Source organism: Lepidochelys kempii, chromosome 7, assembly GCF_965140285.1.
Source record: "Lepidochelys kempii isolate rLepKem1 chromosome 7, rLepKem1.hap1, whole genome shotgun sequence".
NCBI classification, from domain to species: domain Eukaryota; kingdom Metazoa; phylum Chordata; order Testudines; family Cheloniidae; genus Lepidochelys; species Lepidochelys kempii.
This window is the reverse complement of record NC_136386.1, coordinates 41,198,275-41,224,818: the sequence shown is the minus strand read 5'-3', so window position 1 is coordinate 41,224,818 and position 26,544 is coordinate 41,198,275. Positions and strand designations below refer to the sequence as shown.

The following is a 26,544-nucleotide window of genomic DNA, read 5'->3' as shown; positions in this document are numbered from 1 at the left end:
AGTGAGGACTGACGCATGTTCATTTTCATCATCTGAGTCAGATGCCACGAGCAGAAGGTTGATTTTATTTTTTGGTGATGCGGGTATTGTAGTTTCCACATTGGAGTGTTGCTCTTTTAAGACTTCTTCACATGGAAGCATGTCCTCTGGAGTAGTGGCCGAAGCATGAAGGGGCATACGAATGTTTAGTACATCTGGCATGTAAATATCTTGCAATGCCAGCTACAAAAGTGCCATGTGAACGCCTATTCTCACTTTCAGGTGACATTGTAAATAAGAAGCATGCAGCAGTATCTCCCATAAGTGTAAACAAACTTGTTTGTCTTAGCAATTGGCAGAATAAGAAGTAGGACTGAGTGGACTTGTAGGCTCTAAAGTTTTTTCACTGTTTTGTTTTTGAGTGCAGTTATGTAATCAAACAAAAATTTGCATTTGTAAGTTACACTTTCATGATAAAGAGATTGTACTTCAGTACTTGTATGAGATGAACTGAAAAATACTATTTCTTTTGTTTATAATTTTTACGGTGCATATATTTGTAATAAAAATAATAATATAAAGTGAGCACTGTGCACTTTGTGTTCTGTGTTGTCACTGAAATCAACATTGAAAATGTAGAAAAACATTCAAAAATATTTAATAAATTTAAATTCGTATTCTATTGTTATAAGTTAATTTTGAGTTAATCACGTGAGTTAACTGTGATTAATTGACAGCCTAGTAATAACTAATGAGATATTGATGTCCTAACAATTCCCATTGGAATAATAGTGCTGTTCAAATTAAGTGGTTTTTTAACAAATGTTATAGGTGTATATCACCTTAATTTTTTGGCAGGAGGAGTAGAAGGAATTTAACTTAGTTCATATAAATTAAAAACAGGGTCTGGTTGATATGAATGCGGCAGCAAGATACATTTTTTCATAAAGTTGAATTTTAATAGTACTGTAGATATAAAGGAAGTCCTTTTTAATATAAACTACATTGTAACATATTGTATGTTTCTATAAAATTTTAAATTTGAATTCTTTTTTGGATCAATCTTTAGGCTATTGATTTGTTCAGAAAATTCTGAAATTCATATATTTTTGTGGTACTTGCATTTTTAAAATTACTTCTTTGAGCTAAATATTTATTACATTTCTTGCACAATATGAGATTGTGCTGATGTTGTTACCTTAATTTGGGTGGTAAGTGTTGAACTTTTTTGCTGAGATGATTTGAGTGATTACAAGTAATATTATTTCTGTATTTATAATGGATTGAATATAGTGGTAGTAGTAATGTATTCTTTTGTCCCTCTCCTTTTCTTCTTGCAATTTGAATTAATGCTTAAGGAAGCTGAAGCTCTGCTCACTTTTTGATATTACCATGTCCATTCTCCCTGCCTAGACTGAGCAGGTCTCCAACCATCCCTGTATAGTGACCAGCAAGGGGAGTGAATTGTGCAAGCCACAATTGAGCCCTTAATGTTGTTTTAGCATAATATTGTCGATGTAGGGCTCAGTCTTTGCTCCCATTTTGCCATTGAATACAACGGGTGCATAAGCTTCATATTAGGCATATAGATATTTTACAATGAACTCCCAATTATAGTCTTTACAAAATTCCACATTCTTGTGATATTTTTAATTGGCATTCAAGATGGTGAAGCCCATAGCGTCTTCTGTTCAAAAACAAAATCATGTTTAGGAGCTCTATAATAAAGCTCATGTGTGCTTGGAACCTGAATATTTAAAAAAAATTAGTAATGCAGCAGCATTGAAAAATAGGAATGGGGAAGTGAGTCTGGATATTTAAACAACTTGGCATCTTTAATGTCTTTCTCACGAATTAACAAATTTGATTTTCTGATCATACAGAAAATCCCCCAAACTATTATTTTTCAAAGCTGTTAAAACATGTATTCATTTAGTTTAAGTGGTACTTTAACAATGCGTGTACTTGTGCTTGTATAACACTCATTGTGTGAGTCACAAGAGGAACACTTTCACAACAGGTAATATGTACCATTCTCCCCCATCCATAACGTTAGGACTAAAAATGTCATTTTAATCTTATGGAAAACTTCGTCAAATACTAAAATAATCAAACCAGTTATCAAGAGGAAGAATATCAGAGCAAAATGTATGTCCTAGTAAACTACAGTGATTAAAGACTGAAACAAGCTGAGACTTGTCTATTCAGACTCAAAAGTGCCTGTACGCCTGCTACAGCTTATAAAACTTGTCAGTAGTTTTGTGATTTACCTCAACATTTTGCCTCTAAATTTGTGTATAAGAGGAAGAAAATTGGGAAGGGGTGTAATGTGCAACCTCACTCCTGGAAAAATTGGGAACGGGCATAATGTGGTCAAGAAGTTTGTGAATGTGCGTGGGATTGCTGGCTAGTAGTCAGATTAGTGATTTTATGAGGTAAAAAGAACAGGAGGACTTGTGGCACCTTAGAGACTAACAAATTTATTAGAGCATAAGTTTTCGTGGGCTACAGCGCACTTCATTCTATGCATCTGATGAAGTGGGCTCTTGCCCACGAAAGCTTATGCTCTAATAAATTTGTTAGCCTCTAAGGTGCCACAAGTACTCCTGTTCTTTTTTGTGGATACAGACTAACATGGCTGCTACTCTGAAACCTATCTTTATGAGGTAAGAACTTCTGGTTTCTATTCCCAGTTTTGCCAGTGACTCAGTGTGTGACTTGCTGAATTTCAGCCAGTAAAGTACTTTCAAACCTTAAGATTAAGGTTATTTGTGGTAGCACCCACTACATGCTGGGGGAAATCCAACAGAAGCACATGGTTTGGACAGAGACATCCCTTAGGCCTGGTCTACACTAGGGGTGGGGGGGAATCGATCTAAGTTATGCAACTTCAGCTACGTGAACAACGTATCTGAAGTTGATGTACTTAGATCTACTCACCATGGTGTCTTCACTGCAGTGAGTCGACTGCTGACACTCCCCCGTCAACTCCGCCTGTGCCTCTCGCCCTGGTGGAGTACCTGAGTCAACGGGAGAGTGCTCGGGAGTCGATTTATCACGTCTAGACTAGACGCGATCCAGCGATAAATCAACCCCTGCTGGATTGATCGCTGCCTGCCGATCCAGCGGGTAGTATAGACATACCCCTAGAGGAGGATCTATTAATGGGGAGTCTCTGTGTCAGAGATTCTTGTCAACTGCTGGAAATGGCCCACCTTGATTATCACCTCAAAAAGTCCCCCCGCCCCCACTCTCCTGCTGGTAATAACTCACCTTACCTGATCACTCTCATTACAGTGTGTATGGTAACAGCCATTGTTTCATGTTCTTTGTGTATATAAATCTCCCCACTGTATTTTCCACTGAATGCATCCGATGAAGTGAGCTGTAGCTCACGAAAGCTTATGCTCCAATAAATTTGTTGGTCTTTAAGGTGCCACAAGTACTCCTTTTCTTTTTGCGGATACAGACTAACACGGCTGCTACTCTGAAATCTGTGTTTTAGTAAAGAGGAAAGGATAGAAGTTGATAAAGTACATGTAGGAACTGAAGAGTAACAGCCAAATGAAAAAGACCCCCACTCAATTATATCACATGAAGGCAGACAGCTAAAAAGTGACAAATTTTATAAGTGCTTGTATACAAATGCTAGAAGTCTAAATACTAAGATGGGTAAATTTGAGTGCCTGTAAATGAAGATATTGATATAATAGGCATCACAGAAACTTGGTGGAACAATTATAATCAATGGGACACAGTAATACCAGGCTACCAAATATATAAGAATGACAGAGTAGATCGTGCTGGTGGGAGAGTGGCACTCTATATGAAAGAAAGCATAAAGTCAAATAAAGTACAAATTGTAAATGAATCTAACAGTAACACAGAATCTCAATGGACAGAAATTCCATGCTTAAATAATAAGAATATAGTAGTAGGAATATACTACCAACCACCTGACCAAGATGGTGATGGTGACTGAAATGCTCTGGGGAATTAAAGAGGCAAAAAAATAGAAAACTTGATAGTAAAGGGGATTACAACTATCCCCATATTGACTGGATACGTCACCTCAGAATGGGATGTAGAGATAAAGTTTCTAGACATCGTAATTAACTGTTTCTTGGAGAGGCTAGTCCTGGAATCCACAAGGAGACAATTCTTGTTTTAGTCTTAAGTGGAGCACAGAATTTGGTCCAAGAAGTGACTATAGCTGAACCGCTTGTTAATAGCGACCATAATATGATTAAATTTAACATACTTGTCTAGGGATTTGAGGGGCGTGTGGGAAATACCGAAGAAGCCCACCACAGTAAGAATTTAATTTCAGAAAGGGGAAGTACCCAGAAATGAGGAAGCTAGTTAAACAGAAATTTAAAAGGAACAGTCACAAGAGTAAAATGCCTGCAAGCTTCATGGGAACTTTTTAAAAACACCATAATAAAAGCTCAGATTAAATGTGTACCCCAAATTTAAAAGAACAGTAAGAGGACCAAAAAAATGCCACAATGGCTAACCAAGAAAGTAGAGGAAGCAGTTAGAGACGAAAAGGCATCCTTTAGAAATTGGAAATGAAATCCTATTGAGGAAAAGAAAGGAGCATAAACTTTGGCAAGTCAATTATAAAAAGTATAATTAGGCAGGCTAAAAAAAGAATTTGAAGAGCAACTAGCAAAAGACTCAAACTAGCAGCAATTTTTTTTTTTAAGTACATCAGAAGCAGAAAGCCTGCCAAACAATCACTGGGACCACTGGACAATCAAGGTTCCAAAGGAACACTCAAGGAAGACAAGGCCTTTGTGGAGAAGCTAAATGAATTATTTGGAGCAGCAGGTTTAAAGCAATTATAAGGAAGTACTTCTTCACAAAAAGCACGGTCAACCTGTGGAACTTGTTGCCAGAGAATGCTGTGAAGAACAAAACTATAACTGGATTCAATAAAGAATTAGCTAAGTTCATGAAGGATAGGTCCATTAATGACTATTAGGCAAAATGGTCAGGAATGCAACCCCATACCCTGGTGTTCCTAGGCCTCTGACTGCCAGAAGCTGGGAATGGATGATGGGGGATAGATGTCTTTATGATTGCCGTGTTCTGTTCATTCCCTTTGAAGCAGGGATGGTGTCCCTCACCTCTGTTTTGCCAGAAGCTGGGAATGGGTGACAGAGGATGGACCACTAGATGATTACCTGTTCTGCTCATTCCTTCTGAAGCACCTGGCACTGGCCACTGTTGGAAGACAGGGTAGGATATTGGGGTGACCCAATATGGTCATTTTTATGTTTCTTATGTAGGTACTTTCTAAACACACCAGAAGTATGGTCGCTGCTTTCAGCAACTAAAGACAGACCAGAAAAGAGGTTTAAAGGAAAGCAGGCAATTTATATACAAATCAGCTCAATTCAGTGTAAGTGGATAGGTTTAGAGGCCATTCTAAGGAGTGCACTGAGGATGTAACTTGCATGGGGAGCTGCCTGAAAGAAGGCATGGAGGTGATTGTGTAAGAAACTGAGAAGGCTATGTGCAAAGATGATATCTAATTTAAAGCATTGTTATTAGTTTTGTTATTTAGCTGTTTATTTTTACTCCTGATGTTTGGAATCAGCGATTAAGAGATAACAAGAACAGTGACAGAGGTGAGAAGGTGAAAAGTAAGCTCCCTCTTAAGATTTGAAATTTCAAATTAGAACTGGAATTGATCCTACATGGCATGTTCCATTGATTAGTGATGGGAACACAGAGAGCCTCTTTTATTAATGTGAATCCACCTCTGTAATTCTGGCAGGCAATATGTGGCCTGTAATTATTTCTTTACACTGTTCTAGTAATTTGCATTCCAATTATACTTTGTTTTCAATAGATAAAAACTGCAATATCAAACATAAATATAATTTATATTGATTGTTTTGTCACCCTATAAAACAATAATAGAGCAAACCTTCATGTAAATATTACTAGTCAGCTTTCATCATACCATTTAAATGTCAAGCCGGAAAAACCATACATCAAACATTCATTTAAACATGTTGCTGCAGTTCTGGATTAGCCAATAAAATATAAACTTTCTGAAGATCAAATCTGTTCATGCCACTAATTTATTTTAGTGTAAATTTCAGCTTGATTTGTCTACACTAGAGATTTGCATTGGTGCAACTACAGTGGTGACTGACCACTCATGTTTGAAGGGGGCAAATGTCCACTGTAGACAAGGTCTTATTGCAAACCTCCCATTATCAGTTAGACCTGTGCTTTGGATCAAGAGGTTGACTGTATATGGCCCTTAACTTACAGCAACAACCCATGCCTCATTTAAAAAAAAAAATTAAGTAATTTTGGCCCTCCTGAATTAGATAGTTCTGCTTTGGGGAAGGCAAACACACAGATCCCATTGCCATAAATTATACTTTACAGTGCTACAGCTGATGTGTTAAGATTCTGAAAGAATTTACTTAGTTTTATTTTAGCTGGTAAATATGATGATAAAAATTAGCCCCAAACTGTTTCCAAGGACAGGAAGGTGCCATTCACAAACAGACAAACCCTGAGCTTCAAATGTCTCCCAGTGAATCTATGAACAAATACAGACAGTGATAGATTTAGTATGTATGTACTAATGTGTTGAATGACTATATTCATAATACTGGAACAAACATAAAGGACACAGACATCGTCTTCAATATGTATTGTTTTAAGTTTTCCAAATGCTTTTTTCATATAATTCAGTATTCAGTGGGAGTTTTCCCTAAGTTTAGAGGTATGGGATCAAAGCAAAAAAAAAAAAAAAAAAAAAAGAAGTATATTTTTGTGGTTTTTAAGGATAAGGCTGTACACAACACCCCCCTATAAAGCCATTCCTGGAAAACTGAAATAACTTTGCTCATTTGCTAGGTGTCTACATTTTTGAAGTGTGCAGAGACCCTTAAAGTATCTTGATAGGCATTTCTATCACCGTAATCTCTAGGAGAGTAGGACTAAAAGCCTGCTATCAAGCACTTAAGGCAGGCATGATAATGCTTTAATTATATAGAATACAAAAAATTACACTATAGTGCTAAAGTTATTCAGTAGCTTATGCCCAATGTGCCACTTTGCTATGATTGCCCTCCTTAAAACGAAGGGGATAATAAAAAGCTTCAGAATCAAAGGCTACACTGTTTACCTTCGCTGCTGTGTTTCTATTGAACATTCTTGCGTGTGCACTGAGCCTTGCATTGAGCTGTGCAATGCCACGGAAGAGCTCAGGAAAAGCTTTTCAAACCTCATGGAGTTTTGATCTCCAGTAACATGTAGAATTGTTTAATCTCATTTTTCTCCTTTCCCCCCACCAAAAATTGGTAGATGCCTCTGTCTTCCATGTTATTATTGTAGAAGGCCAGCTCTGCTTCTTGTTTTGGTTTCTTGTTTTCTTAACTTACAACTGCACTGTTAATTAAACATTTTATCCTTAGGGAGCCAGAAAACAAGATGAGGGTTGGTGTGTGGGTAACAGTTTTCCTTTTTGTGTTTAGATGTAAAAAGGGTCTAGATAAGCAATATTTATTAATCATAAAAATCAGTGCTATTTCAGTTTAGAGTCCCTGTTTGCTGCTGGTGCTTATTATATTTTTAATAGCTGCAAATGGACTGGGGTATGACCAGTCCTCTGACACGTGGGCTTGTCTTTTCTCTGTCATATTAAAATATGTCTCACATCTGATCCCATGTGTGAGAATGGGGAAAAGGGGATGTGTAGACATTCATTCCTCCCTACTATTCATGGCTGGAGTTTGAGAGTGCAAAGATATCTATTGCTTTATTTTCCCCGCCCCCATGTTACCATCAGTCATGCTCACCCTGACTCATGATATAAATACGATCAATAATGTTTCTGGTCTGGTTCTGTGGTTCACTCTCACAGCAAAATGCCTGTTGACCATTTCACATTCAGTATGATTAAGGCTACAAGTCTGTCATGGAGGTCACGGATTCTGTGATTTTTTGTGACCTCCGCAACTTCAGGGCTTTGGCTGTCAGCGGGTGGCAGGGTGAGCCCTGGGCGGCAAAGGATTACCACATGGCCTGTATTTGACCGGCCTGGCCATTTTTTAAATGGTTTTGCCAGTTGCTAGAAAAATAATTTAATCTGCCGGGGGGTGTGTGTGTGTGGTTTATGTGGCTCTAAAGATTTGCATTATTATCACAATACACTGGGATATCTAATGTTAAAGGTTTCTGTGTCCAGCTAAAGATGGGCAGTGTTCCCACCTCTGCAGTTTAAGTAAGAAAATGATGTTATCAGTCTTATCTCTGTGTTCTTTCTCTAATTACTATAAGTAGCTGTCGAAGCTTGCTGTTGGGGTTGTGTCAGGCTTGCTTTGTGTGTGGGGGTGCATGCCTTTTTTTTCCATTTCAAAGGTGGTAAACCTAGGTCGGTGTGGCTCTCGCTGTCAGCCCCTCCCCCGGGCAGCAGGATGAGCCCTGAGCAGTGGGGATCTGGCTGTCAGCTCCCTCCACCCAGGTGGCAAGGTTTGGTCTGTCAGTCTGTCCTAGGCAGCAGGCCTTGGTCTGTCATAGAATCATAGAATATCAGGGTTGGAAGGGACCTCAGGAGGTCACCTAGTCCAACCCTCTGCTCAAAGTAGGACCAATCCCCAACTGTCATCTCCCCCTGGGCGGCGGGGCTCTGCCTGTCAGCTCCTCCCACCCAAGAGGGGGAGCTCTGGCTGTCAGTCTTCCCCCGGGTGACGGGGCTCAGGTTGTCAGTCCGTCCTGGGTGGTGAGGCTCTCGCTGTCAGTATGCCCTCAGTGGCTGGTTGCCAACTGTCTAATCGCACAAACCCAAACACCCTTGCCTTGCCCCGCCCCTTCTCCAAGGCAATGCCCATGCCCCGCTGCTTCTCAGAGGCCCCACTCCACGGTCACTCGAGCCCCCCTCCCTCCGTCTCGCTCTCCCCCACCCTCACTCACTTTAACCGGGCTGGGGCAGGGGGTTGAGGTGTGGGAGGGGGTGGGGGCTCTGGGCTGGGGGGTGTGACTGAGGGGTTTGCAGTGTGGGAGGGAGCTCCAGGTTGGGCCTGGGATAAGGGTGCAGAAGGGCGGTGCGGGCTCTGGGAGTTTGGGTGTGGGAGGGGACTCCAGGCTGAGCCTGGGACAGGGAGTGGGGTGTGGAAGAGTGTGAGGGGTGCAGGCTGCAGGAGGGAGTTTTGGTGCAGGAGGGGGTTTAGGGTGTAGCTCCAGCCAGGTAGGGTTTACCTTGGGCAGCTCCCGGAAACGAAAGCATGTCTGACAGCGGCTCCAAGTCTCAGGGGCGGCCAAGTGCCTACAGGCACTGCTCCCGCAGCTCCCACAGGCCATGGTTCCCTGTTCCCAGCCACTGAGAGCTGCGGAGTGGGTGCTCTGGCTCGGGGCAGCTCATGCAGACCCCCTGGCTATGCCTCTGCTGACGGGCCACAGGGACATGCTAGCCGCTTCTGTGTCGAGCCAGGGCAGGTAGGGAGCCTGCCTTAGCCCTGTTGCGCTGCCGGACTTTTAGCAGCCTAAATTTTCCCGGATTCGCTTCAGTAGCCTCAGGGAGATCGAGCCCAGTTCTGGGAGACCCCCGGCCAAACCAGGACGACGCCTCTGGCAATGCTACGGGCGGTGGGGCTTGGGTTGCTAGTCTGCCCTGGGCAGCTGTGCTCTGGCTATCAACTTCCCCCCTGCAGGCAGTGGGGCTCAGGCTGTCAGTCCGACCTGGGCAGCGAGGCTCAGGCTGTGAGCTTCCCCTGTACTGCCCCTGACTTTTACTAAAAATAACTGTGACAAAATCTTAGCCTTAAGTATGATGAATGCGATTACTGTAACCATGCTCATATTCCCGTGTACTCTGCAACCTCCATAGGCTCCCCCTTGGTGGTTACCAGGCATGGTCCCCCCGCGCTGTGGCCCGCCCCTTGCACTGAGCGGAGGCGCTGATTCCGTTACTGTCCCATCCCACTTCTAGCTCTTCGCTGAAGCAAGCCAAGGAGTGTGTCTTGTGCCACTGCTGCCAACGGGAGCAGAAACAAACCGCTGCTGCGGTGGCTTTTCCTCCTTTGCGCCAAACCGCGCGCTCCTCCTCCCCGTTCTTCCTTCCGCAAGGCGCACACTCCGCACACCTACGCAGGAGACCCCCCCACACCGACGCTCTTAGTACCGGACACATTTTCCCAGAGAGCACACACTTCGCACAGTAGATTTGTTTTAATTTACAAAAGTTCCTTTTATTTAAGATCCAGAGCGTGTGGTTGTTTTTTTTTTTTAATATAAAATGACGTGGCCCCGCTTGACAACAACGCAAAAGGGTGGCGGTAAAATAAATAAAGCGCTTCAACAAACAAGGCCTAGTATGTAATCCCATGTCCCTTCCCCCCCTCCCCCGGGGGGGGCAAAATGCCCCGCCACCTCCTCCCCCCGTCCCCGGGGAGGTTCAAATGCCAACAGATGAACTTAACGTTTGGAAAACCATTTTACCCATGAGAATCCACATACCCAGCTCGACCGGATCCAGCTGTGACCCGGAGATACGATCGCCCGCATAACCCAGCCAAGTATAAAAGGCAACGGGAGGAAGGGGTGGGTGGTGGGAAGGGGGTAATTGTATCAAATAAATAGATGCCCCCCCAATTCAAGCAATTCTGCTACAGAACTCATGGAAGTCCTTCTCCATGAATATCTCGCTCTCGATCACATCGTCCTCGGAAGGGAAGTACTGCAAGCTCTCCTCCTGGTGCACGTCCGCCAAGCCGCCACCGAAAAACCGCAACTGCTGCTGCGAAGAGGGCTCCGAGTCAGTGGCGGCCGAGGAAGCGGGCGGAGACCAGGAGGAGGAGCGAGGATCCTCGGCAAAGTCCATCAGCGCCCCCCGGGAGTTCTCTAGCACCCCCAGGTAAGAGTCCATGTCCAGCGGGTCCATCTCACTGTCCGACCCGCCGCTCTCGGTGCCCACCGAGTCCGACCGCAGGTGCATGAGTTGGTACTTCTCCCGCATCAGGAACTGGTTGGTGTTGCGGGGGGCCCGCATGCCCGGGGCTCGCTTGCCCATCATGTTGACGGGGCGCAGAGAGAGCAGCACCCTGGGGCGGGTGGGCCGATAGCACCGCTGGGAGACCCTGCAGTGCTGCTGCTGGTAATGGGCGTGCGTCCTACTGCCCAAAAGCTTCCTGGAGAAGGCGGGGGTCCTTCCACGCCAGCTGTGGTGCCAGCGACCCCTGCTGCAGCCCCTCCGGGGCGCTCCCTCCTTCTGCTGCTGCTGGTAGGCTTCCGGCACCTCTTCCTCCTTCCCAGCCCTGGCAGGCTCCCAGGGGGCAGCCCTGGCTCCTGTGCCACACGTGATCAGCTCTTCTCTTCTCAACATAGTAACCCTCTCACATACTCTTTGCAGCCCTGGACAGCTGCCAACAACCCCCAAAGAAGCAAATTCAATGTCGTCCGTCTTCTTCTTAGCGTTTCCCCCCCTTCTGGGTTGGCTTGTTCGTTGCTGGTTGGTAAAGCACTGCGGTTTCCCCCCAGCCAAAGGGGCTTTCCTGCTGCCTCTACCTTTTCACAATCCGCTCTGTTTTTTTCTTGACCAGAGCCCTTTGACAGTGCATAGCCTGGCTGAGCTGCTGCAGGCTGTGGGGCAGCTTGACCAGTTTTAGGCTGCTGCCTAGAAGAGTTTATCTCGCCTTCTTCTGTAGCAGATTGTTACTCCGGTGCAAACCGCTACAGAATAACAACTGCCTAGGACTGTGGGTGTGTTTGACAAAAGGAGAAGGGGAGAGAAGCAGGGAGGTCGCGTCGGACGCTCTTTGCCGTTTACTGTCTAGTTGCACAGCCCCGAGAAAACAAACACACACCACCCTCCGCGTTTTGCTTGCTCTTTTTTAGTGTTTCTCCAGTTCACACCCCCTTATGTACAGGACATGGAGCAGTCCAAAAGCAGCCAGTGTGGAGGGGGTGTGTGCATCAACGAATAATTTTTCCTTCCAAACCCTTGCATCGACGTGCAAAACCGACATGCTGCATGTCAGGCAAGGAGGAATGCGTCTGCATGGGGTGTCGGTGGTGTTTTCTGCTTCTCCCCCTACATTTGTTGCATTTACACAATAGTGGTTTGGCCCAACTCCAGGCGAGTTATTCTGTGTGATTTCCATGCACAACCCTCGCCTACGCCCGGATTTTTTTGCGCAGCTCCACCCCGAGCTTGCCTTGGTTGCATCGAATACGTAAAGAGCTTAACGGCCGGTGGAAGCACAAAACAAGCGCTTGAGTGGCGTGTTGCTCAGAGGAACAGACGGGGTGGTGCCTAGGCAAGTGAATGCCTGCGAACTGGCAGGAGAGACAGCTAGCAGGGGAACCCTGGGTCTAGCTGCACACTGCAGCTGTGTTTGCAAAAGGTTGATATGCTGGAGGGACAGTGTGTGAAAACTCTTTTCAGCCTTCCCCACCCCTTGTAACTCCTTGCATGTGCGGTCTGGGTGGTACACCAGCAATAATTGGAGATAGGGGAAGCGGCCATCCTGCCACTGAAAGTTGAGGAAAGAGGGGTGGGGTGGGTGATTGATCGTGGGCATTTTAGCTGTGGGTTCTTGTTTGTTTTTATTGGTGGGCGTCCAAGACGCCCGCCCCTCCCCCAACATCAGCTGTTTGGACTCTGGGAGATCCCGCCACATTGCTCACTGGAGCTATTCGTCCTCTTGCCACCGAAACCATTGTAACAAATCCTGTGCGTTTTACATCTCAGAAAAAGGCAAAGGATTTTTAAAAATATCCCGAGGGCAAGTCTGTCTAACACTCTTTAGCGGGCTCGGCCCGAAGTTCGGCTTAAAAGCTGCAGAGAAATTATCAGGAAGACCCTTCCTCATTTCGAAAGGTCCGGGATAAAATTGCGTATTTTAGTGTAAAAAAAGAACACGAACACAAGATTGATCTCGTTCACGAAACAGCAGTAGCAAGGGGAGTATGCTAGGAGTGAAGGGAGGAGTTGCAGGGGCCTGCGGCAGCACTGTCCATACACATTCAATTTCTATTTGACTACAAGGGGGCGGAGTGGAGGACTGGGAAGGATCCGTTCGCAAGGGACGTGCTAGACTTGTTCTACAGCCCTTGTTTACAGCCATCATGTTTAGCCAGCCCCCTTCTCTCCCCGCTGGCAGACAGACACCCTGACCCTCCCCCTTCTCATCGGCTTTTGGGGTGGGGGTGGGGGGTTTGGGAGGAGGAGGAGGATTTAAGGGCTGTGCAAATAAACTGTCATCTCAAGAACTCTGCTAGTGTTCAAATAGTTAACTGTTTGTATCGTGTTCCTTAATGCAATTTAGTAACCCCGTGTATTAATTAAAATACTTACAGATTATGCCAGATGGATCTGCCAATAGCTGGAGTGAGCAAAATGTTCCCATTAGCTTTGTTTACACCTTTTGGCCACCTCTTTAATTGGTTTTTCACCTAGATATTACTGGTCTGGTTTTTAGGGAGTGCTGAGCAACTATTTAAGTCAGGAGGAGCAGTGGATGTTTAACATTTGAAAATCAGGTAACTTAATTTAGTAGCTTAAATATGCATTTAGCTGCTTAATTTTAGGCACATAAATTTGAAAGCCTTGGGCTTTGTATTTATGAGTAGATTTTTGCCTTTATTTAGACAACTTCAAACAAACTGTTGAACAACCATGTGATTGTTGGAGCATTTTGAACTTTAGTACCAGAGTGTGGCGTAAGGGCTGTTTAAACAGTTAGCATTTAACTTTGTCTTCTTACACATGACAGTGACTTCTCTACTGTCCCCAGTCTTGAAGATACATTATTTACCACAAAAATAACTACTATGTACTCAGTCAAAATAATTTTCATTACCGTGTGGGCATGAGTAAGGACAGCAAGATTGGGGTGCTTATATGTTTACTGTAGCTGTGGTGAGGGGAAAGAGGAGAATAAACTATACAAGACTGAGCCCTGGTCTACACTACGAGTTTAGGTCAGATTTAGCAGCATGAGATTGGTTTAGCCCTGTACCCGTCCACACTAAGAAGCCATTTTTTCTGACTTTAAGGGCTCTTAAAACCGGTTTCTGTACTCCTCCCCGATGAGTGGATTAGCGCTGAAATCGACCTTGCTGGGTCCAATTTGGGGTAGTGTGGACACAATTCGATAGTATTGGTCTCCGGGAGCTATCCCAGAGTGCTCCATTGTGACCGCTCTGGACAGCACTCTCAGCTCAGATGCACTGGCCAGGTAGACAGGAAAAGCTCCGCAAACTTTTGAATTTCATTTCCTGTTTGACCAGCGTGGCGAGCTGATCAGCAGAGGTGACCATGCAGTCCCAGAATCGCAACAGAGCTCCAACATGAACCGAACGGGAGGTACTGGATCTGATTGCTGTATAGGGAGATGAATCTGTGCTATCAGAACTCCGTTCAAAAAGACGAAATGCCAAAATATTTGAAAAAATCTCCACAGGCATGAAAGGACAGAGGCTATAACAGGGATCCACAGCAGTGCCACATGAAACTTAAGGCAAGCCTACCAAAGAACCAGAGAGGCAAATGGCCACTCCGGGTCAGAGCCCTAGACATGCCGCTTCTATGATAAGCTGGATGCCATTCTAGGGGGTGCCCCTACAACTACCCCAACCCTGTGCATGGATTCCGTCCATGGACTCTCATGCAACAGGGATGTGGATTTTGGGGATGAGGAAGATGAGGAGGAGGAGGAGATTGAAGCACAGCAAGCAAGTGGAGAAACCGTTTTCCCCAACAGCCAGGAACTGTTTTTCACCCTGGATCTAGTATCCTCCCAACCCACTGAAGGCAGGCTCCCGGACCGAGAAGACGGAGAAGGGACCTCTGGTGAGTGTACCTTTGTAAATATAATACATGGTTTAAAAGTAAGCATGTTTAATGATTAATTTGCCGTGATGACTTGGGATGCATTCGCGGCCAGTACAGCTACTGGAAAAGTCTGTTAATGTGTATGGGGATGGAGTGGAAATCCTCCAGGGACATCTCAGTGAGGCTCTTCTGGATGTGCTCCCAAAGCCTTTGCAAAAGGTTTCTGGGGAGGGCAGCCTTATTCCATCCTCCGTGGTAGGACATTTTAACCAGACAGGCCAGCAGCACGTAGTTGGGAATCATTGCATAACAAAGCATGGCAGTTTATGGTCCTGGTGTTTGCTGGCATTCAAGCAACATCCGTTCTTTATCTCTCTGTATTATCCTCAGGAGAGTGATATCATTCATGGTCACCTGGTTGAAATAGGGGAACTTTATTAAGGGGACATTCAGAGGTGGCCATTCCTTCTGGGCTGTTTGCCTGTGGCTGAACAGAAATCACCCCAGCTGTTAGCCACACAATGGGGGGAGGGGTGAAGCGATCATCCCAGAGAATTGGGTGTGTGTGGGGGGGTTAGTTGGGTTTGTGCTGCATGTTAACCCGAAAACCACAGCCCCTCCTTTTAAATGGCCAACCCATTTTAAAGGGCCAACCCAATGGGTGCTTTGTATGTGAAATGAGGGCGCTGCTGTTTGAAACCATTCCCACATGTTAGGAAGGTTAAAGAAGCCAAAAGACTGTGGCTTATCATGGCTGCCTGCAAGCCGAATTCTGTTGCACGCCAGCCCTGCATGTGTGATCTCTCACACCATACTGGCAGGCCCTTGATATAAGAGGCAAAATGCGACCTTGTAAAGAAAGCACACATGCTATGTAATGTTAACAGCTTGGTTCACTTGAGTCTACCCATTGTCCTCTAAAATGTCTCTTTTTTTAAGACTAATCTCCCTTTTTTCCCTCCCGCAGCTGCAAATGTTTCATCGCTCCATGTATCATCTCCGTCCCAGAGGCTATCAAAGATTAGAAGCCGAAAAAAACGCACTTGTGATTAAATGTTCTCTGAACTCTTGCAGTCCTCCCACGCTGAAAGAGCCCAGCACAATGCGTGGAGGGAGACAATGTCAGAGTCCAGGAAAGCACAAAATGAACGTGAGGAGAGGAGGGAGGTGCAAGAGGAGAGGAGGCAGGATGCAGTGCTGAGGCTACTGGAGGCTCAAACTGATATGCTCCGGTGTATGGTTGAGGTGCAGGAAAGGCAGCAGGAGCACAGACCGCTGCTGCAGCCCCTGTCTAACCAACCACCCTCCTCCCCAAGTTCCATAGCCTCCTCACCTAGATGCCCAAGAATGCGGTGGGGGGGCCTCAAGGCACCCAACCACTCCACCCCAGAGGACTGCCCAAGCAACAGAAAGCTGGCATTCAATAAGTTTTGAAGTACAGTATGGCCTTGTCCTTCCATCCTCCCCTCCTCCCCCACCCCTCCTGGGCTACCTTGGGAGTCATCCCCCCATTTCTGTGACGAATTAATAAAGAATGAATGAATTTGAAACAATGACTTTATTGCCTCTGCAAGCGGTAATAAAAGGGGGGCTTACAAGGGAGTAGAGTGAACCAAGGGGGCGAGTTTTCATCAAGGAGAAACAAACCGAACTTTCACACCATAGCCTGGCCAGTCATGAAGCTGGTTTTCAAAGCTTCTCTGATGCGCAGCGCACCCTGCTGTGCTCTTCTAACCACCCTGGTGTCTGGCTGCGCCGAATCAGTGGCCAGGTGATTTGCCTCAGCCTCCCACCCTGCCATAAACGTCTCCCCCTTACTCTCACAGAGATTGTGGAGCACACAGCAAGCAGTAATAACAGTGGGAATATTGGTTTCGCTGAGGTCTAAGCGATCAGTAAACTCTGCCAGCGCGCCATTAAACGTCCAAATGCACATTCTACCACCATTCTGCACTTGCTCAGCCTGTAGTTGAACAGCTCCTGACGACTACCCAGGCTGCCTGTGTACGGCTTCATGAGCCATGGCATTAAGGGGTAGGCTGGGTCCCCAAGGATAACTATAGCCATTTCAACATCCCCAACAGTTATTTTCTGGTCTGGAAAGTAAGTCCCTTGCTTTAGCCGTTCCCACAGACCAGAGTTCCTGAAGATGCGAGTGTCATGTACCTTTCCCAGCCATCCCACATTGATGTTGGTGAAACGTGCCTTGTGATCCACCAGTGCTTGCGGCACCATTGAAAAATACCCCTTTTGGTTTATGTACTGGTTGCCTTCGTGGTCCGGTCCCAAGATAAGGATATGCATTCTGTCTATCGCCCCACCACAGTTAAGGAATCCCATTGCAGCAAAGCCATCTGGTATGACCTGCACATTTCGCAGAGTCACTACCCTTGATAGCAGCAAGTCAGTGATCACGTTGGCTACTTGCACCACAGTAGATTTGCGCACTCCAAATTGATTCCCGACTGACCGGTAGCTGTCTGGCGTTGCAAGCTTCCAGAGGGCTATCACGATTCGCTTGTGAACTGTGAGGGCTCCTCTCCTCTCGGTATTCTGGCAATTCAGGGCAGGGGAAAGCGAGTCACAAGTTCCACGAAAGTGCCCTTACACATGTGAAAGTTTTGCAGCCATTGGGAATCATCCCAGACCTGCAACACTATGCGGTCCCACCAGTCTGTGCTTATTTCCTGGGTCCAGAATAGGCATTCCATGGCATGAGCCTGCCCCATTGCCACCAGGATGGCCAAATTGCCAGGGCCCGTACTTTGAGAGAAGTCTGTGTCCATGTCCTCATCCTCATCGCTCTCCTCACTGTGCTGCCGTCACCTACTCGCCTGCTTTTGCAGATTCTGGTTCTGCATATACTGCTGGATAATGCGCCTGGTGTTTAGAGCAGTCACAACTGCTGCAGTGATCTGAGCGGGCTCCATGCTTGCCGTGGTGTGGCGTGAGCAGAAGAGCAGAATGGCAGCGGAAGCGGCAGGTGGATGACGATGCTGACAGCAATATGGCGCCCACACAAAAAAAGGCACAAAACAATTGTAGACCGTTGCTTTCATGAAGGGAGGAGCAAGGGGTAGGCTGGCAGCAGACAGTGCACTACGACTGCTAGCTGTTGTCATCTCCTGGGTGCTCACCAGCAGACAGTGCAGTACGACTGCTAGCTATGATCGTCTCCTGGGTGCTCGCGGTGCTGCTGGCTGGGAGAGCAGCCTGAGGCAGAATGGCCCCCTCAAGGATTGAACTCACAACCCTGGGTTTAGCAGGCCAATGCTTAAATCAATGAGCTATCCCTCTGCCAATATTCCAGGCAGGACTGAATCTCCATTAGACAAAACTTAAAAGAAGAGACTGACCTGAGTCACTCCCATTTATGTCCAGGCGCCCCTGACAGACCTTACCGAGATCTGCTAGGAGCACCCATGTCTGCTCAGGCACCCCGAGCGACCTCACTGAGGCTGGCCAAGAGCACCCATGAGACGATGAGGATGGATACCAATCATACTGCACAATCTGCTGCCATAAGGCAATGAGTTGCTGCTGTGTAGCAATGCAGTCCCACGTCTGCCAGCTCCCAGGAGACATATGGTGACGGTGAGCTGAGCGGGCTCCATGCTTGCCTTGGTATGGCATCTGCATGGGTAACCCAGGAAAAAAGGTGCGAAACGATTGTCTGACATTGATTTCACGGAGGGAGGAAGGGAGGGGGCTGACGACATGTACCCAGAGCCACCCGCGACAATGTTTTTTGCCCCATCAGGCATTGGGATCTCAACCCAGAATTCCAATGGGCGGCGGAGACTGCGGGAACTGTGGGCTAGCTACCCACAGTGCAACGCTCCAGAAGTTAACGCTAGCCTCGGTACTGTGGACACACTCCGCTGACTTAATGGTCTTAAGTGGGGACACACACAATTGACTTTATAAAATCGCTTTCTAAAAAATCGACTTCTATAAATTCGACCTAATTTCATAGTGTAGACATAGAAGAGGGGGAGAAAGATAAAAAAGATAGAGAATGAACAAAGGCAAGCCAAAGGTAGTTGTGGGAGGAGAAATGGAGTTGAGCAACAGGAGTAAAAGGTGAGGGCAGAATTGACCAGACACATGCTATATTCAATCAAAGTGGAAAAATATAATTTATTAATATTGCTTAAATACGTATTATTTTAACTAGTAATTTGTTTTAAAATTCCTTTAGAACAGGAACTAATACAGAGTTTACTTTAACATAACTGCTTAAATTTGTTTGTCAACTGTGAGTTAAAGAAACTAGGACTGTCGATTAATCGCAGTTAACTCACTAAATTAACTCAAAAATTAATCATGATTAAAAAAATTAATCGTGATTAATCGCACTGTTAAACAATAGAACACCAATTGAAATGTATTACATCTTTTTGGATGTTTTTCTACATTTTCAAAAATATTGATTTTTATTGCAACACAGAACACAAAGTGTACAGTGCTCATTTTATATTATTTTTTATTACAAATATTTGCACTGTAAAAATGATCAAGAAAAGAAATAGTATTTTTCAATTCATCTCATACAACTACTGTAATGCAATCTCTTTATCATGAAAGTGTAACTTACAAATGTAGATTTTTTTTGTCACATAACTGTGCTCAAAAGAAAACAATGCAAAACTTTAGAACCTATAAGTCCACTCAGTCCTACTTCTTGTTCAGTCAATCCCTAAGACAAACAAGTTTGTTTACATTTAAAGGAGATACTGCTGCCTTCTTATTTACAATGCCATCTAAAAATGAGAACAGGAATTTGCATGGCACTTTTCTAGCCAGCACTGCAAGGTATTTACATGCCAGATATGCTAAACATTTGTATGCCCCTTCATGCTTTGGCCACCATTCCAGATGACATGCTTCTGTGCTGATGGTGCTTGTTAAAAAAAAAATGCTTTAATTAAATTTGTGACTGATCTCCTTGGGGGGGAACTGTATGTCTCCTGTTCAGTTTTACCCGCATTCTGCCATATATTTTATGTTATAGCAGTCTCCGATGATGACCCAGCACAAGTTCATTTTAAAAACACTTTCAAGGCAGATTTGAAAAAAACGCAAAAAAGGTACCATTGATTTCTAAAAATAGCTTCAGCACTCAACCTAAGGTTTAAGAATCTGAAGTGCCATCTAAAAGCTGACAAGGATGAGGTATGGAGCATGCTTTCAGAAGTCTTAAAAGAGCAATACTTAGATGTGGAAACTACAGAACCCAAACCACCAAAACAGAAAATCAATCTTGTGCTGGTGGCATCTGACTCAGATGATGAAAATGAACATGCGTCGGTCCGCTCTGCTTTGGATTGTTATCGAGAAGAACCCGTCATCAGAATGGACGAATGTCCTCTGGCATGGTGGTTGAAGCACGGAGGGACATATGAATTTTTAGCACATCAGGCACATAAACATCTTGTGACGCCGGCTACAACAGTGCCATGCGCACACCTGTTTTCACTTTCAGGTGACTTTGTAAACAAGAAGTTGGCAGTATTGTCTCCTGCAAATTGTAACCAAACGTGTTTGTCAAAGTGATTGGATGAAGTAGGACCGAGTGAACTTGTAGGTTCTAAAGTTTTGTTTTATTTTTGAATGCAGTTTTTTTGGGTATATAATTCTTCATTTGTAAGTTCAGCTTTCACGATAAAGAGATTGCACTACAGTATTTGTATTAGGTGAATTGAAAAATGCTATTTCTTTTGTTTTTTTTCAGTGCAAATATTTGTAATAAAAATAAATTTAAAGTGAGCACGGTACACTTTGTATTCTGTGTTGTAATTGAAATGAATATATTTGAAAATGTAGAAAACATCAAAAAATATTTAAAGAAATTGTATGCTATTATTGTTTAACTGCACAATTAATTTTTGTAATCACTTGACAGCCCTAAAAGAAACCAATTTCTAAAGGCATACACCATTTAGAAGAGAAAACTAACCTAAGTAAAAGTCGTATTTGGTCATATTTATCTAAAGATGCAACTTCTGTAATTACACACTTAGGACAGTGAAGAATGTTATGGTAACATTTAGGCTTTATTGATTGATTTCTAAAAGTGCACTTATTACGTGTATGACTGGTCACATATATGTGTCTTAAAAAATAAAATTAGCCCATGGATAGCATTTGAGGAGGGACTAAATCCAGATTACCTTTCCTAAGTGAACAGTCCCACTAAAGTCAATGAATCTATTTGCATGAGCAAAGGAAGAATGATTTTGCCCAATGTCTTTAAAGCATTGTACAGATGTTAGCTAACTAGTTATTTCAACAAGTTCAATAAGTATTGTAAGTGTATATTACTCTAATTTTCCTCAGATGAGGAAGCTGATGTACAGAGATAAAGTGCTTTCCTGAGGCCAAACACAATTCACTTTGAGGGTGAGGATAACTAAAAAGTTTGTGACTCAATCAAGTACTCATGCATTCCTCCAAATTGTCCTGCTTCTAAGTTGGTTGACAAACATAAAATATAACAGATAAAATAGATTTAACTTCAGATTTCAAATTCAAGGCAGAACAGACCCACTATCACTGCCTCAGGCAAAAACTTGCCTGAACTGATGGGCTTTGCACTAGGCCCTGTAGGTCGAACAACTCAGGCCTTGTTAGATAAATAGGGAAAACAAATTTCAGAGAGAAAGGGCCATTGATGAAAACTTCCTATTCCTAGTCTCAAATCTAGGGAACAAAAGTGAAAAAGAGAATGTAAAAATGGTGGTGGTAGTTGAAAACAGCTTGATTTCACATTTAAGTGCACATAGGTATGCACAACCATTAACAGCCTTACAAAGCATTATGTAAAAAAGAAAAGGAGTACTTGTGACACCTTAGAGAGTAACAAATTTATTTGAGCATAAGCTTTCGTGAGCTACAGCTCACTTCCAATAAATTTGTTAGTCTCTAAGGTGCCACAAGTACTCCTTTTCTTTTTACTGTAAAGAGAGTGATCACTTAAGGTGAGCTATTACCAGCAGGAGAGCAGGGGGGATGTTACCATACACACTGTAAGGCGAGTGATCAGGTAAGGTGAGCTATTAGCAGCAGGAGAGATAAAAAACAAAAAAAAAACCCAAAACCTTTTGTAGTGATAATCAAGGTGGGCCATTTCCAGCAGTTGTCAAGAATGGGGGGGGGGAGAATAAACATGGGGAAATAGTTTTACTTTTGTAGTGACACATCCACTCCCAGTCTTTATTCAAGCCTAATTTAATGGTGTCCAGTTTGCAAATTAATTCCAATTCAGCAGTCTCTCGCTGGAGTCTGTTTTTGAAGTTTTTTTGTTGAAGAATTGCCGCTTTTAGGTCTGTAATTGAGTGACCAAAGAGATTGAAGTGTTCTCTGACTGGTTTTTGAATGTTATAATTCTTGACGTCTGATTTGTGTCCATTTATTCTTTTACGTAGAGACTGTCCAGTACAGACTCCAACGAGAGACTGCTGAATTGGAATTAATTTGCAAACTGGATACAATTAACTTAGGCTTGAATAGAGACTGGGAGTGGATGTGTCATTACACAAAGTAAAATTATTTCCCCATGTTTATTCCCCCTCGCCCCTCCACCCCATTCCTCACAGGTTCTTGTCAACTGCTGGAAATGGCCCACCTTGATTATCACTACAAAATGTTTTTTTTTGTTTCGTTTTTTTTTCTCTCCTGCTGGTAATAGCTCACCTTACCTGATCACTCTCGTTACAGTGTGTATGGTAACACCCATTGTTTCATGTTCTCTGTGTATATAAAATCTCCCCACTGTATTTTCTCCTGCATGCATCCGATGAAGCGAGCTGTAGCTCACGAAAGCTTATGCTCAAATAAATTTGTTAGTTTCTAAGGTGCCACAAGTACTCCTTTTCTTTTTGCGGATACAGATTAACACAGCTGGTACTCTGAAACAAAGCATTATGTAGTCACTCCCTCATCAATGTGGAGATATAGTGCTTCCTAGTGGTTTTTAAAACATTAGCAATGTGCCCTGCTGCAAATGAGTTTTGAGTATATGTTTCTATTTTATAGGTAATAAATGTGTAAATAAAGGGCACTGTCAAGGTTCCTCCCCCACTCTGAACTCTAGGGTACAGATGTGGGGTCCTGCATGAAAAACCTCCTAAGCTTATCTTTACCAGCTTAGGTCAAAACTTCCCCAAGGTACAAAATATTACACCCGTTGTCCTTGGATTGGCCGCTACCACCACCAAACTAATACTGGTTACTGGGGAAGAGCTGTTTGGACGCGTCCTTCCCCCCAAAATACTTCCCAAAACCTTGCACCCCACTTCCTGGACAAGGTTTGGTAAAAAGCCTCACCAATTTGCCTAGGTGACTACAGACCCAGACCCTTGGATCTTAAGAACAATGAACAATCCTCCCAACACTTGCACCCCCCCTTTCCTGGGAAATGTTGGATAAAAAGCCTCACCAATTTGCATAGGTGACCACAGACCCAAACCTTTGGATCTGAGAACAATGAAAAAGCATTCAGTTTTCTTACAAGACGACTTTTAATAAAAATAGAAGTAAATAGAAATAAAGAAATCCCCCCTGTAAAATCAGGATGGTAGATATCCTACAGGGTAATTAGATTCAAAAATATAGAGAACCCCTCTAGGCAAAACCTTAAGTTACAAAAAGGATACACAGACAGAAATAGTTATTCTATTCAGCACAATTCTTTTCTCAGCCATTTAAAGAAATCATAATCTAACACATACCTAGCTAGATTACTTACTAAAAAGTTCTAAGACTCCATTCCTGGTCTATCCCCGGTAAAGACCAGCATATAGACAGACACAGACCCTTTGTTTCTCTCCCTCCTCCCAGCTTTTGAAAGTATCTTGTCTCCTCATTGGTCATTTTGGTCAGGTGCCAGCGAGGTTACCTTTAGCTTCTTAACCCTTTACAGGTGAGAGGAGTTTTCCCCTGGCCAGGAGGGATTTCAAAGGGGTTTACCCTTCCCTTTATATTTATGACACGCCCCCCAAATCTCAGCTAGGGTGAAACACTGGCTGGGATTTCTTCCTGGAGCTCTAGGAAAACAGAGTTAATAAGACACATGCATCTCTAAATATACTACCAAGTACATAAAGACTAACAATATTTTCCACATCTCAAGGACGATTTTAACCAGTTGATTCTGGGAAACTTTCACGGGAGAGTGCATCAGCCACTTTGTTAGAAGCTCCTGAGATGTGTTGGACGTCGAAATCAAAATCTTGGAGAGCTAAACTCCACCGAAGAAGTTTTTTGTTAGTTTCCTTGACGGTGTGAAGCCACTTCAGTGCAGCATGGTCGGTTTGCAGGTGGAAACGCCGTCCCCAAACATATGGGCAGAGCTTTTCCAGAGCGTAGACAATGGCGTAACATTCTTTTTCAGTGACTGACCAGTTGCTTTCCCTCTCAGACAGTTTTTTGCTGAGAAACACTACAGGGTGGAATTCTTGATCAGGTCCTTTCTACATTAAAACTGCTCCCACACCACGCTCGGACGCATCTGTGGTTACTAGGAACGGTTTGTCAAAGTCTGGGGCCCTTAGTACAGGGTCAGACATGAGTGTCGCTTTAAGCTTGTTAAAGGCCTTCTGACACTTTCCGGTCCACTGAACAGCATTTGGCTGTTTCTTTTTGGTTAGGTCTGTCAGTGGGGCAGCGATTTGGCTGTAGAGCGGTACAAATCGTCTGTAATAACCGGCCAAGCCTAAGAAGGATTGAACCTGTTTCTTTGACTTTGGGACAGGCCACTTTTGGATAGCATCCACTTTGGCCTGTAGGGGGCTGATAGTTCCTTGACCCACCTGGTGTCCAAGGTAAGTCACTCTGTTTAGGCCTATTTGACACTTCTTAGCCTTAACAGTTAGTCCTGCCTCCCTTATGCGCTCAAGGACTTTGTGTAGATGTTCCAGGTGGTCTGCCCAGGAATCCGAAAATATGGCCACATCGTCAAGGTAGGCGACTGCATATTCTCCTAATCCCGCTAGGAGACCATCTACAAGTCTTTGGAAAGTGGCGGGTGCATTTCGCAGCCCGAAAGGGAGTACATTAAATTCATACAGCCCGAGATGTGTGATGAAGGCTGACCTTTCCTTGGCAGATTCATCTAGCGGTACCTGCCAGTACCCCTTGGTTAAGTCCAAGGTAGAGATGAACTGGGCCCGTCCCAGTTTCTCTAATAGTTCATCTGTGCGTGGCATTGGATAGTTGTCTGGGCGAGTTACAGCATTTAGCTTACGGTAGTCCACGCAAAAACGTATTTCCCCATCTGGTTTGGGAACTAGAACCACTGGAGATGCCCATGCACTTTCAGAGGGGCGGATTACACCCATCTGTAACATATCCTGGATCTCCCGTTCTATAGCAGTTTTAGCTTGAGGAGACACCCGGTAAGGGTGGACCCTAATTGGGTGAGCATTACCTGTGTCAACGGAGTGGTATGCCCGTTCAGTCAGTCCTGGGGTGGCTGAGAACGTTGGTGCGTAGCTAGTGCACAGCTCCTGGATCTGCTGTCACTGCATACGCCCAAGGGTCATGGAGAGGTTCACCTCTTCCACACCACCACCACATTTCCCTTCGTAGTAGACACCTTCGGGCCACTCAGCGTCGTCTCCTCCGTGGGCTGTAAACTGACAAACCTTTAATTCTCTGGAATAAAAGGTCTTTAGAGAATTAATATGGTACACCTTAGGCTTTCGGTTGGAGGTGGGGAATGCTATGAGATAATTAACAGCTCCCAGGCGCTCCTGGACCGTGAATGGCCCTTCCCACAATGCTTCCATTTTATGGGTCTGGAGTGCCCTTAAGACCATGACCTGGTCTCCTACTTTGAAGGAACGCTCTCTGGCATGTTTATCATACCAGGCTTTTTGCTCTTTTTGAGCATCCTGTAAGTTTTCTCTAGCAAGGGCTAAAGAGGTTCGGAGGGTGTTTTGTAGGTTGGTTACAAAGTCCAGAATGTTAGTTCCTGGAGAAGGTGTAAATCCCTCCCATTGCTGCTTCACCAACTGCAATGGTCCCTTAACCTCACGGCCATATACAAGTTCAAATGGGGAAAACCCTAAACTGGGATGTGGTACAGCTCTGTAGGCAAAGAGCAACTGCTGCAACACTAGGTCCCAATCATTGGAGTGCTCATTTACAAATTTACGTATCATGGCCCCCAAAGTTCCATTAAACTTCTCCACCATGCCATTTGTTTGATGGTGGTAAGGAGTGGCAACCAAGTGATTTACCCCATGAGCTTCCCAAAGGTTTTTCATAGTTCCTGCCAGGAAATTAGTCCCTGCATCTGTGAGGATGTCGGAGGGCCAACCTACCCTGGCAAAAATGTCTGCTAGTGCCTGGCACACACTTTTAGCCCTGGTGTTGCTTAGAGCTACTGCTTCCGGCCATCGGGTGGCAAAATCCATGAAAGTCAGTATGTACTGCTTTCCTCCGGCTGTCTTTTTTGGAAAAGGACCCAGAATATCCACAGCTACTCGCTGAAATGGAACTTCAATGATGGAGAGTGGCTGGAGAGGGGCTTTGACCTGGTCTTGGGGTTTTCCCACTCTTTGGCACACCTCACAAGACTGGACATAGGTAGAAACATCCTTGCCCATTCCCTCCCAGTGGAATGACCCCCCCCCAAACGGTCTTTGGTCCTGTTCACCCCAGCATGGCCACTAGGGTGATCATGGGCTAAGCTCAAGAGCTTGGTTCGGTGGGGCCCTCTGGTGTTGAGGTTGCAAGTACTGGATTCAGTGCTG

The 26,544-nt window shown here is 44.5% G+C and overlaps 1 protein-coding gene across 1 annotated transcript in view; it reads left to right on the top strand.

Annotated features, from left to right (window-relative positions):
* Positions 1 to 10,567: 10,567 nt before the first annotated feature.
* IARS1 (isoleucyl-tRNA synthetase 1) overlaps positions 10,568 to 26,544 on the top strand; it is a 204,374-nt gene continuing 188,397 nt past the window's right edge. The window contains exon 1 of the mRNA XM_073352336.2: positions 10,568 to 10,864. The gene's annotated coding sequence lies outside the window, so the exon portion shown is untranslated. The remainder of the gene's footprint in view (positions 10,865 to 26,544) is intronic.